Genomic DNA, 12,656 nt, shown 5'->3' on the forward strand with positions numbered 1-12,656 from the left:
CGCGCATATCTCAGAGTAAAAACAATTGGATTTGTTAAATCAGGCAATTTTTCTGGACTTTTGTGATAAAGCTTTATTTCTTAAATAAACTGCCAATAAATTGACATCTTTGATTTTGAGCAACTTCAATAGCAGATTTAATATGTTCGTCTCTAATAGCACCAATTATTAAAGAAATCTTATCTGACTTGGAAAAATTTACTTTAAAGTTTATTAATTTTTGCTAAATGTTCAAAATAAAATTCATATAATGAAGAACCCTCTGTTGGTTTATGATGGGCTACGTCCATAAAAAGATCATAAGTATTTCGTGTACTTTGAAGAAGTACTGATCTCCATTCTGCCCAAGAAAATTGAGACCATGCAACTTCATTTTCAATCAAACTAGCGTACCATGTTTTTAGAGGTACCTCTAAGCTTAGAAATCGCTTGAAATATAATGTAGTTATCAGACCAACTATACGTCTTAGCATTGTGCTCTATTATTTCAATCCATCGATCTATTTCTCCAATTAGTGGATCAAATTCAGGAATAAAACTGACGGATTCAATGTTTCTATTCGGTACAATTATAAGATGCAGATGGTGAATTTATTTATGTGGCATTTTCTTTAATTTGAGGCAAAGGCGAAGACGTATAGGTTCTATTTATTTTTGAATGTTTAGATCTTTTTTTTTACTTACTGGTTCTTTTCGTTTTTGTATACCTTGACTACCTTCTCGGCGAAGAATCGGTAGACGAAATTGTTGTGGTTTCACTACTGGAACTACTATTTCGCTTGGACTTTTTCCTTTTCGGCATTTTGGACACTTTCAATCACTTAACATTAAAAACAGTTCACTAAATTCTACCGTAGGTTCTTTAACACACTTCTGATATCGTCTATTTAAAATAGTATCGTCTATTAAAATAGTTAAAAAACACGTATTTACGTAAATATAGCTATTTTATTAAATTAAATCAAACTCGTTCACAATGGTCATAATTAAATCACACTAAATTATTATCTCTCCTTCCGCTGTGTTTATGTGTCATCACCGAACTACTCGTGACCATATAAGGCGATTAGTGACCCAAGCCAATCACCGTATTAGAAGTTGAGTGTGACTTCACAATGTCATAACAGAACTACCAGTATTCCATCTTAAGCTGATTAGGACATTAGGAAGTTAGTGACTTAAGCTGATCAGCGTATTAGGATAATAGTGTGACTGCACTAAGAGTACGTAAATTGGAAAACAAAGGCGAAGAGTAGGAAGGAATAGAAGCTCATTCTAGGACAGTCTTACATTTTTGCTGATAATTTTATATGATGTTAAAGTTTTAAACAAATTTAAGTATCAAGGTACCTTCATGACAATGTAAAACTTCCAACTGGAGTTGCTGGCCCTGAGACGTCGTGTCTATATGAGCCTTAGGTAGCGAAGATATATTTATATATAGCTAAAAACATAGAACAATATCAAATATAAATATCGGAATCATTTATTTGTTAGATTTCAGTTGCTAGTCAAAATAGTGCGAGAATACGGCTTTGAAACTATTTTGTTGTGACTATATCTACTGTATTTAATTTCCAGTAAATATAGTAGTAGGCATTGTAGTAGATAGTGCTAAGAATAGCTTCTAACTGTTGGTATAATTCAATATAGATCCCCTAGTCCAATGTCTCTCACTTCCTACTTAGAGTATGAAAATAGACATTAACGAATTTAGGCCAGTATTTGGAGACAAACTAAAAGACAAAAATATTTTTGATTAATTTCGTTGTACGACTGATGCTATTTCTTATCGGTCTTATTCAAGAAATGTTAGAAACTACGAGTTATAACCAAGAAATTAGGTATAGTATAATAAAAAACAACAAAACTTAATTAGCAAAGTATATATACCTATACGGCTCAACAGGACCTAAAGGTCCATGGCTTGGAAAATTCCACTGTTTCCTCCGTTTTCTTCTGTACCTACATGGTCGCAGTTTTCCAATTTGATATCCCGGTTGTTTATAAGTCTTCTTTACACGCTTATAGCCACTTTTTTCGTGGTCGTCCTCTTCTCTCTTCTTTCCTTCTTCTCTCAGCAGCGAGTCCGCGGTGAGATAGTAAAACACAATAAGTTTCGTCACACTTAAAACGAGAGGAAAGGATTACAAAATTGAAAATGTCCACAGTTCAAGTATTTGGGTGTAACAATATCGAATAAAGGGGAAGAAGAAAGGACAAATGGAAAAGAGACTATTAAAAGGAAGTAGAGTATATGAACGCGGTTATTACGAGGTTTCGCTTATAACGAGGTACATTAGATGTCCCGTTTCTAATGAACTATAAACCTCTATAGCGAGGCAAATTTGGTTAAAACGAGAGAAAATAAGATCAAAAAACGTGTTTTCTTACGTTTTTGGTCCGGCCGTGGCTATAAATATATATCCCTTTTTAACTGCCGCCCGCAATAAACTTCTGTTTAATCTGTTAAAGTGTCAGTGTAGGGGTTTGATCATTCGCACAGAATAAACTATGTACGTAAAGAGGCTTAAAAACATGACAAATGAAACAAATTTCACCAAAATTTCATTTAACATTTATTTTTGTCGTTGATGTTTGTCGTTTGTTTCATGATTGTGGCTTTCGCGTCTTGAAAAGTTGTGTTGTAGATTACATAGTCACATAGATTAACACTATGACTCTTAAAAGAATAGCATTTACTTTAGAAGAAACAACTAACATCCTTAAAGATGTTGAGAACGATAAGAAGAAAACAGAAAGTTTGTCGTGAAAGAGGAAAAAAGGAAGTTAGTCGTCATTGGGAAATCTCAAAAACCACTCTGTTTCAGAGCTGTGAATCAGCTTCCTGTCACATATAAATTTAATAAAAAATTGTAGATGACAGCAGTGATTTTTAGTGGATAACTTTTGATGTGGGACAGAGAGTTGCGACGTTGAAAGATTCTTTTAATTGTTGACAATTATAAAACCCATCCGAAAGTTAACGGTTTAAAAACATTCAACTTGTTTTTTTACCCCCAAATTGCACATTTCTGCACTGTTCTGCACTTTCATTGCACTGTTCTGCAACCGATGGATCAGGGCATCATAAGGTCACTTAAAGTTCACTACAGAAAACTTTTAGTTAAGCGGATCCTGAATAATGTGGTAAACCGTAGTGCATCCCTGTTATTTTATTAGATGCCATAAATTTCATCCACAAAGCATGGACACTCGTAAATAAAAAAAACTATCAGAAAATGTTTCGGTCATGCGGGGTAGACGGAGACGGAGGTAGAAATCGAAGAAAATGAATATCCTGTAGCAGAGTGAATGATGTTACAACAGCAAGGTCAAGAACTAACCCAACTGAACCATGATGACGAGTTTGCTGAATTCATTGCCATTGTTGATGACGTCATTGTTTGTGATCTTCTGACGGATATTGAAATTATAATTGAATTGAACTAATTAAATCCGCCGGTGGAGCGCGTTATCGCCAGTGACGAAAGTGATGAAGATGGAGAAGACAATCTCGGTGAATCTACGCAAGAAGGTCCTAATAGACAAGATGTGGAAAGTGCGTTAAACATTGTAAGAAACTTTATCCAAAGACAAAACGCAAATGAAGAAGCATACAACTGTATCACATCTTTAGAAAATATGATAGATAGAATGATACTGGACCATTTAAAGTAGTCAAAAATGACAGACTCTTCTTCTAATTGCAGAAGCAATAGTTTTATTTTATCCTTGAAAATACGCTTTATACATTATGTAGTTGAAAAAAATTGTAAGTTCTTTTATATTTTAGGACGTTTATGACAAATTTTACTCTATTGTATATATCCACATCCCAGTCTAATTTACTAAATAAATGATCGGAGAAAAAATAAACACATTAAGTAGTGTATTAGTATCGTTTAAAAGTCATGTACTAAACCTTCTCTCAATTCCGTATCGTCGTGTACCGATTGATGTATTTTAATTAAAAGGAAAGTACAATCAATTCCACCCTGTTGAACAGGAATATCAGGGGCGCGCGCAACAAAATCATATGGGCCCAAAATCAATTTTGAAGTCTGCGGCAAGAATTCAGATCCAAATTTACAAAAAAAAATGTTATCCAACGCTGGTTAAACCTGTTTGTAGAAATCCTTTACCTATTGGTAAGTTTTTTTAATTCTAGAGTGCATATATAGATTTTTTTTAATATAACAGTCGATGATTTACAATTGATGTTACTTTTTAAATAATTTCAAATAAAAAACAGATATAGCTACTCAGAAATGAGAAGATAAAAAATAGGATTGAATTGTAAAAAGTATTCAATAAAGAAACATTAAAAAAAAAATTTTTATAACATTTTTTTAATACTATCAAAACTAATTTAGGGGTTATAATGAAGTTGATTTCTAATCTACCTTCTAGTATGTACCATTACAAGAAAGGTAGGAGAATAAATGCTAATATTCAATTGCCTATTATTTAATTTTAGTATTATTAATCTACTATTCATTCCAAGGACTTCAAGTCATTCTTACAGCTGAATGATTACCTATTCTTGATTCTTTTTAGCTGGTCAACATTATTCGATCATGAAAACGATAAATACCACATTGTTCAAGTTATATTGTAAAATAAAAAATAAACTAAGACTGTCGCCTTGTTCGATCTCTCGTGTCATTGATATTTCCTATGATATGTATTTAGTTCTTTGTTCATATTCTTCGCGCCATTATAGGTCTTTTTCCCCATAATTATAAACACTTTATAAAAATATTCTTATTTTACAGAAAATATACTAAAAACTAGCAACATGCAGAGGAAATGCCAGCGTTGCCAATCTGTATCAGAAGAACCTTCTGGACCTTCAATGAAAACCGATATACCTGGACCTAAAAGCAAACAACTAATGAAACAATTGAGCAATGTCTACGTAAGTAGCAACTGTTTTTCATACTATATATTCCTACGAGTATATGCAACAACGGTTTTCACTTTATAGAACCTTGGATCCACCCAGTACCTAGTGAATTATGAGAAGTCATCTGGTAACTACATAGTTGATGCTGATGATAATATTATGTTAGATACATACACGCAAATATCTACCATGCCTTTGGGGTACAATCATCCAGCGTTACTGAATGTGTTCAATGATGAGCACAATTTGGTAAGTATTTTTGGGATAATCTTAAGGGTTGGAATTACAGAACATCAGATTTCAGATCAAAACTTGGGTCACGTGTTTACCATGCTCGCTTTAATAGTGGCAAATTTTTCCTCCTGTCTATAAATGTTCAATTAAAATGATCAATGGCTAATGGTCTTTGATACTTCTAAATATGTGTCTCTCGTCGTCTTTCCCTCATTGATACTCGTATATATCTAATATACTATAAAGAGTTGATAGTTTGTTTTATATATATATATAAAGGAGTTAGGTATTATTGACTGACACGTTATGTAAAATAAAGTTTTATTTTGGGGTTGCAGTCATTAATAGGGCAGGAAAGTGAAACTCTTTGTTCTTTATCTAGCTTTCGCAAAATTTATTTGCTTCTTTTTGGCTTCTATTTGGCGCCACTCTTGTACGTAACCATAATAATAATCAAGAGCTAGTTATCAACAACAAAAAATATAATAAACAGAAACGAGTGTCTTTCTGACATAAATCAAACATCAACATAATCGATGTCATAATGAATTTGTACAAAATTAAATAAAATTAAAATATTGTACTTACATAACTAGATAAGTTAAGTTTTAATGTTTTGTAAATTTGAAAATTTAATGGATAAACCTCATGTTGTAAGTTTTTATACTAGTTTTATACAATGCTATTTAATTTTAATTTCATTGTATTTACTGATACCATATTTTAGCATATCCTGAAGAAGCAAATAAATTTTGCGAAAGCTATATAAAGAACAAAGAGTTTCACTTTCCTGCCCTATTAATGACTGCAAACCCCAAAATAAAACTTTATTATATATATATATATATATATATATATATTATATATATATTATATATATATAATATATATATATATATATATATAAGCGGGGATCCTACAGCTTCTGCCGCTTCCCGTATTTCGATCGCCATCTTTTTCTATCTCTCCAGGTGTCTTCATCAATGGCTCTATCTTTCATGGTTTCATATGGTATTATATATATATATATATATATATATATATATATATATATATAATATATGTTGTAAATATATAGCTTGTTTATTAAGAATACTTTAAATAGTCAATATTAGAATTCCATTAGATGGTTTTTAAATTTCTAATCCGGTGATTAAGATACCAAATAGGGATAATATCCAGCTTATTATTTAGCTCTTTAGTTATAGTGAATATTAGTATTAAAAAAGAATAAAATAAACTGTAAGGATATCCTAAAGACCGCTTTACAGCTCGCAAGAAAACTTGCTGCAATTTCTTGCATGACTAACTGTCGTGCAAGTCTAGTGCAAGGTCTTTATGTACGATTTTACAGCTTGCAATGCAATTAATGTTTTTACCCTTAACCTTAAAAAACTTATACACTTTTGTTTTTTTTTTTAATTACTTATTGCTGTTTTATTTAACACTATTTAGTATTTAGTAAATTTCGAAATGCCAAGACTATTATATTTTTTATTAATCCGTGTCAATCAATAATTATGACATTTGACATTGTGGAAAAATCAAACTCTGTACAAATTCCCCTAGACTTGCATGAAAACTTGCAGAGAAAATGGCACCAAACCGATTATTAGCGCAATTGCAAGAAGTTGCAGGAAATACAGCTGACGACATACTGCGCATTGCTATTAGGCAACTTTCTTGCGTCTTGCAGGTGTAATTGCAAGCTGTAAAAACGGACTTTAAGGGAATGGTCACTTGTGTCATGTATTACACTCTCCCTCAGTACCAAATGAAAATTGTTACAAAGGTTGATTTTAAGCAGTCAGTTGGAATTTTGTCTGGATCATATATTAGGTTGAACAAATACTGCATTGGGAGATGCTTTTGGTCAATTTTTTATTAGTTTTTAGAACTTTCTACACGTAAATTGTCATGACTATCGATCTTTCGTTTCTTCATTGTTCTTAGAGCTTGCTAAACCTCAGACTTCAGAATTCCTGGACCAGACCACTCTCCTCAGTTGACAAAGTCTGGTTCTCTGATCTTCAAAGAGCAATTGACGTTAGTTTATTTATGTAGTGATACTTATTATATGTGTATATGCATTCTCAGAAATGAGTACTGTTCATTTCTAATATGTTTTATATTGAAATTATTTAATTAAAGGATCTACATTTTTTATTGCAGAAAAGTCTTATAAATAGACCAGCGTTGGGGTATATCCTGGCATAGATTGGCCTCAAAGAATGGAAAATCTCTTTAAGCAGGTAAGTACCCCTATTACTATTATTTTATTACAAAGACTCTTAAATGACAAAAACTACTATATTATGGGAGACATTCAAGAGGCGTTTGTTGGCATCTGATAAGACTGGTAGGTCGAAATGGTGTCATAAGTACTATACACTGCGCCAAGTTTTCGACATCCTCTCTCATCTCTTCTTCAGGGCTACCAGGGTCTCAGTTTTCTGAGCTCCCAAACACTACACTGTTCACTACTCACTGCACTGCTGCTATGCTGTGAGCTGTGATATTCCATTTTGAACTTATCTATGTTTATAGGTATCTCCCAAACTTCCAAAAAATAAACACAATGATGTGCGGCGCCTGCTCCAATGAGAATGCGATAAAGACGTCGTTTATAGCATACAGAATGAGGAAAGGGGCAATAAAGACTTTACAGAAGTTGAAAAAAAAATCAAGCATAATGAATCAGTTACCGGGATGTCCAGAGCTATCTATTTTGTCATTTAGGGGAGCCTTTCATGGAAGAACCGTAGCCACGTTATCTTGCACACATTCAATGGTAAGTTTAAAAGATACGTTGTTATATTTATTTGATAAGTTGGATTGTATGAGTTTTATAGTTATTGTGTCCAATTTAAATTTCATTTGATTTCATTAATATTTTAAATTGTTGTTATTAATGACAATTCTTTTTAAGGCTATACATAAACTAGACGTTTCCCTCTTTTGCCCATTGGCCAATTGCAACGTTTCCCATGTATAAATATCCACTGGAGGAAAACCGTAGAGAAAACGAAGAAATAGACAATAAATGTTTAGAAGAAGTAGAAGATCTTATCGAAATGCAAAAAAAGACTTGCCCTGTAGCTGGTTTAATTATTGAACCGATTCAATCAGAAGGTGAGATTGTTTTTGAGTTTAAGATATTATTTTTCTAAAAATAAACGAAGATGGCCACGTAAAGATTCCACAGTCGCTTTTGTTGTTTTTCTCTGCTTGTAGTAACATCCTTATTGAACGCTGGCTATCAATTTAGTCACCTACGTTTTTTTTATAGTAATTGTAAACAGTTTTAGTAATATTTAGACACTATATTGTTTTCTATTTTTTAGCTACGATATCCGACCTCTTCTTGAGTAGATATGATATGAACGTTTTGGTGCAATCCCTAGATTGCAACCGGTCGTAAGCGACAAGGCATCGTCAAGACAGCCTGTACTTAGCGTTGTCAGCATCATGTCAGCGTCTAGTCAGCGTCTAGTTAGCGACAAGTTAGCGTTGACAGCATCAAGACAGTGTCTTGTCAGCGTCTAGCCAGCGACAAGTTAGCGTTGTCTACATGTACTATACTAAGAGCGATTTAGTAGTTGCGATTTAGGAGCTGTGCCACAACATACATAGCATATCTACTTTTTTCTCCTTAAAATGATGTCTCCCTATGTAGATTGGCAATTTATATTAAACTATTTTTGCCGTTAAAGTGAAGTAGTGGTTTCCTATTTACCAATTTAAAACTCCATATGTAGTATATTTTTCATATCAGTTATATTTTTGTAAACAAATACAACAAAACAATATGCTCTTGCTCTTTTCAGGCGGTGACAATCACGCTTCGCCAGAGTTTTTCCAGAAGTTGCAAAAAATTTGCAAAAAGAATGGCGTAGCATACATCATCGATGAGGTTCAAACAGGATGTGGACCTACTGGAAAGTTCTGGTGTCACGAACATTTTAATTTGCCAAACCCTCCAGATATTGTTACTTTCAGTAAGAAAATGCAGATGGCCGGGTTCTTCCATTCAGACGAAATTACGTAAGTTAATAGTGTGATCAGTACATACATATAGCGCAATGAAAATTTGAAACTTTTTTCGCTGTAAATAATTTGTAATATCAAATTAACACTTTAAGTCTTAGCGTTATAAATAATATGATATTCTAAGCTACAAAATGACTGCCAATGCGTTTCTTCATTAGTATCTCTAACTTTGGAACATATTAAAACCTATGAATAGAAATTCAAACGAATTTCATGAATGCAATTGCTAGTTTTAGTATTTATTTAATTTATTTATCAAAATGAGCTTAAACTCAAATAAAATTAGTATGGTTGAATAGGTATTTTCAATACCTTTCAAACTGGGTATCACTTGCCATAAGGTCCCATTTAAAATTATCTGTCACAGTGGCGCTGTAACGTCATCTGTCACTATTACGTCACTTGTTATGACTAGTTAAGAAGCCTACGTCTGTTTATTACCTCCCTCCAAATTTCACTATTATAACAATAACGGTTCAAAAGATACAAGGGGGGGAACGGACTTTTGACTAGTACTGTATAATGTATAGTAGAGTGCCTAGCGTTTCTTTCTGCTTCTATCTTCTTCTTCCTCATGTGCCATCTCCGCTACGGAGGTTGGCAATCATCATAGCTATTTTTGAGGCAGTAGCTCTAAATAGTTGTTTTGAGCTGTATCCAATTCTCTCAGGTTTTTAAGCCATGAAATTCGTCTTCTTCTGATGCTTCTTCTGCCATCTATCTTTCCTTGCATTATGAGTCGCAGGATGCCATACTTCTCGCCCCGCATCACATGTCCGAAATACTGTAGCTTTCTTTCTTTAATTATAAGTTCAACTTACTTCTCTTTACCTATTCTTCTCAGAACTTCATTTTTCTACATGAGCTGTTTTAAAATCTGTCCAATTTCATTGATGTTATTTGATGTGTATTCCCTTAAGTCTTTTATCTTTTTCATTTATCATCTGTTCTCGTACTTCTGGGTTTCGTAGTTTATTGAGATCAACTGCTTTGTATTGGGTTGTGTTGTTAATTCTTCATAGTTTTTTTTACCATTCTTGTAACCAGTGGATTATAATTAGAAGATATATCTGCTCCAGGGTATGTTTTATTTGACATCGTGCTATTTCTGTATCTCTTATTAATTAGTAGATAATCTATTTGGTTTTTAACTATTTAATAAATACATTAATTTTCAAATATTTTAGCGTGAAGCACCCTTCTAGGATTTTTAATACTTGGATGGGCGATCCAGGTAAAACAATTCTTTTAGAAGCCATTCTCGAAGTGATTAAAACGCAAAATTTACTGGACCAAGTAAATAGAACAGGAAAACGATTGTTTGAAGGATTGGAACAATTACAAAAGGAATTTCCTGACATGCTGCATTCTCTAAGGGGCAGAGGTACGTTTATTGCAATCAACGCGAAGGGTAGCGAATTAAGGGATAAAATTATCAAGAATTTAAAGAAAAATGGTAAGTGTTAATTTGTAAATATGTTTAATTTATTGTATTAATATTTACTGTGTTTGTCTTACTTCAAATCATTACAAATATTATTCTTTGACTTTATTTGATGAGATTTACTTCTTTTTTAGGTGTTCAAAGTGGTGGATGCGGAACTGAATCCATTCGCCATAGACCAGCTCTCATATTTAAAGAACACCACGCTGATATCTACTTGGATATACTAAGAAACGTAGTAAAGGATCTTAGTAAAGGAAAGAAGAGAAACTAAAATGCGCACTATCTGTCACAATCTTGTTTGGCTGTATATCTTTTAGGAAACCCATTGAGCTGTGCAAATAATAATATTCGAGTAGTTGTTACTTAAGTTTTGAAAAATGAGGAAAAAATAACTGTCCATGGAGATGAAAATATATTTACATGTGTTCCATGTAATACTTTTCATCAAAAATGCTTTTGACATAGCAACCACCAAGTGCTCAGGTTTCGAGTAACGCTAAAACGTTGTTGCCAAGTCAATTGATACCAAATCAAGACTGCATAATGACCAATCCTCTAATTAGATGTTCTGTGTTAAAATGGTCACTTGTTTAAGCAAACTGTTACAAATAGTGATTACAATATCGATGTTCGTTGTTTGCTTCATCACCTTTATCACAAAAGTTGGCACGTTCTTAAAAGCATAGCGGCATATTTTAAAAAATTATATAATTAGATGATTTTGCAAAAAAATTACTAAAAAAATGTATTGCACAAAACTTAAGTAGCTTCTGTTATATATATTATAATATAAGTATGTAATATATACAGCTAGATAGAAAATTACGTTCTTAACACCGAACAGTCTTTTAGTAGTAATGTTATTGATTTTCTCGAATCTATCGAATTTTATCAGGATTCTCTCCTTCTTTTACTTTTCTATACCCTCTTTCCAAAATTTTCCTGGTCCAACTCTTTTTTCTTTTCGTGTGATGTCCATTTATCCATTTATTCGTATTTGTTTTTGTATAATATCTGTAAAATATTTTCCATTTTGTTTTTGTACAATATTTTCCATTCTTTGCATTATTTTGTCATATTAAGTGTTTTATTCAGTCATGTCATCAACTATTGTGTGTTTAGTTCCCAAGAGTATTATTTTTTCTTTTTTCGCAGCAGTTTTTTTTAACCAGATATCCATTTTAGTTGCAGATAACGTTTTTATGTTTTCTCGTTTAAAAAACACCACCAGTTTTTGGGCTGTTTGGGATATAAACAACTTGGGTTATCCAGTCTACCAACGCCTTTTCTGATTCCATGTAAAACGAGGGTTTTTTTCAATACAGAAAGAAGAGCTTTCTGACTTTGACGCAAATGAAAGAAATTTCTCCTTTCGTTTTAAAATATCTCGCAGTGTCAGCTCACCAATACCGTATTTAAGGCACTACTTTTTAATCCTTAATACCTTACAACACACGATCAACTCAATGTACTGCGAACTAATTCCGAGTCACAACACAAGCATGTTAACAACTCCCTTCCGCCACTGCGTATAAATCATAGTCAAGGTTGTTGTTTCACCACACAGCAACCAAACTGCTTAGTTTAACAAACAAATATTGAAATTAGTCATTAAAAGTGATGAGTCCTAAATGATCAAAAGTAGCTGGAATAACATTTCAATCCTGGTTTCTCGGAAATAATGAATTCGATCATTAGCGGTGCATAAAGGTCGATTAAAACACATCAGTCCCATCACGTCACAGTTCCGATGCCGAACGAAACAATCCGTCATAAAAAATATTCTTTAATAGAAAAATTGGTCGCCGAAGAATGATGTATTCCGAGTGTGCCCGAACAGACGAAACGAATAGTTCTGTGACGGGACGGTACCGGTTCGGCGCTGGATCTGTAACGTTATTAATGTGTTTGAATCGACCTTAAGAAAATACAGACTCGCGAATGAGAGTTGACTGTATGACTATCATAGACGTTTTGTAAATCTACAAACGAATAATTACGACGTATAGAACAAAT

The 12,656-nt window shown here is 33.0% G+C and overlaps 1 pseudogene; it reads left to right on the forward strand.

Annotated features, from left to right (window-relative positions):
* The first annotated feature begins 2,677 nt into the window (after positions 1 to 2,677).
* LOC140431615 (4-aminobutyrate aminotransferase, mitochondrial-like) lies at positions 2,678 to 12,435 on the forward strand (annotated as a pseudogene).
* Positions 12,436 to 12,656: the final 221 nt, after the last annotated feature.

The sequence above is a fragment of the Diabrotica undecimpunctata genome, unplaced genomic scaffold, assembly GCF_040954645.1.
Source record: "Diabrotica undecimpunctata isolate CICGRU unplaced genomic scaffold, icDiaUnde3 ctg00001507.1, whole genome shotgun sequence".
NCBI lineage: Eukaryota > Metazoa > Arthropoda > Insecta > Coleoptera > Chrysomelidae > Diabrotica > Diabrotica undecimpunctata.